This window comes from Epinephelus moara, chromosome 13 (assembly GCF_006386435.1).
Source record: "Epinephelus moara isolate mb chromosome 13, YSFRI_EMoa_1.0, whole genome shotgun sequence".
NCBI lineage: Eukaryota > Metazoa > Chordata > Actinopteri > Perciformes > Serranidae > Epinephelus > Epinephelus moara.
In genome coordinates this window covers 5,718,010-5,719,480 of record NC_065518.1, presented here as the reverse complement: position 1 = coordinate 5,719,480, position 1,471 = coordinate 5,718,010, and positions in this window count along the sequence as shown.

The following is a 1,471-nucleotide window of genomic DNA, read 5'->3' as shown; positions in this document are numbered from 1 at the left end:
CACATAATCTCAGCCGCCGTGCCCTCTCTGCCGGTGGGTGACACGAGCTCCCTCCAAATCCCAAGGAGGGCTGTGCGTCGCAGGCGGCGCGCGCCGTGCACAATGTGTCCCGGGCATTATCCGCATTAGTTGGAATTACACAGCGTCTAGCGGGGATGTAGTGGAGGGTAAATGCAGCCAGCCTGTACACACTACACACACCTAGTTGAATCTGTTGCAAAGCACAGGGTGGGGTCTTAATAGAGCCTTAATAAGTAACTTTAGAAATATATTTAAAGCTGAAAGTATGTTCCTGATTATTTGAAAAGCATCATGTTGAACATTCACTCCAAGTCATACTTTACCCTTTATTTAGCATCACTCCAACTCCAGATATTGCTCCAAACTGCACTCCAATCAATTGTAGTTTCTTCAGAGGTCAAATCTTCTTCCAATTTTCTGGGAGCATCTGTTGGCATCTCAGCCTCAAGAACATGTGCTCCAGTGAAGTGTGAGATGTTCATTTGAATAGAGACAGAGGGGTGGAGGGTGTTGGTGAGGTCAGTCTGTGTATTGGGGGTGTGAAAGGGAGTGTTCACACCATTTGTTACCTTCTCTGTACCCATGACAACCTGTACTGAGTAAATGCTGTTAATAAAAAAAGATCAAATTATTTTGATCTCTCAATAAAGTGCATGTTTACTTCTGAATCACTGTTTTCAGTTTGGACACCCCCTCTCCTGCAGGGGAGTCTGGTGTTGGAGGGAGCGCCCGAGTCTGTCTCCCTCACAGAGGCGGGCCACAATAGACTAACTGACCCAGATTAACATGCTGTAATCCGCAGATTAACGTATCAGGATCTGTGACCACTTGTGTTTATTTTGGCTGGAGTGGTTTTCATGATGCCACTTTACAGCAATTCTGCCACTTCAGCTACTTTGGCAGAATTAAATGTAAAAATTGTGCATTTAAAGGGAAAGTTTCTTATTTTTCAACCTGATTTTTGAGCTGTACATGAAGGTAACACAGCCTGTTGGGTCTAAATTAGCCTGTTAACATCATTAATAGGTCTCAGTGAGCATTCATTAATTGTTTTACCACAAGGTGGCCACTCTGCAGTGGGCTCTGTAAGATTATTCCATACTTTAACTTTGTAGAGTTGACGGTAAAAGCAAACAAACCTGTCCACACTTTATTAAAGTCTTTATTTTCTTTCAAGACTTTCCCTTATATAGATTTGGAGTATTCACTGACACTTGTTTCCAGTGTCATGGCAGCGGCGTGGAGAACATAGGCCTCCACCCTCCTTCAAACTTTCAAAAAAAACCTGCAACTGTGTGGTCAGTTTTTATATATGGCAAAAGGGTATGCTACTGCTTTAGTCAAAAGTGCAAGCAGATGCGGAGCGAAAGGAAAACTACTGCAGCTAAATAGCCTATGATGACTCTGCTACACAAAGATCAGGAGGAGGTAATGGGGAAGTATTTCAAGG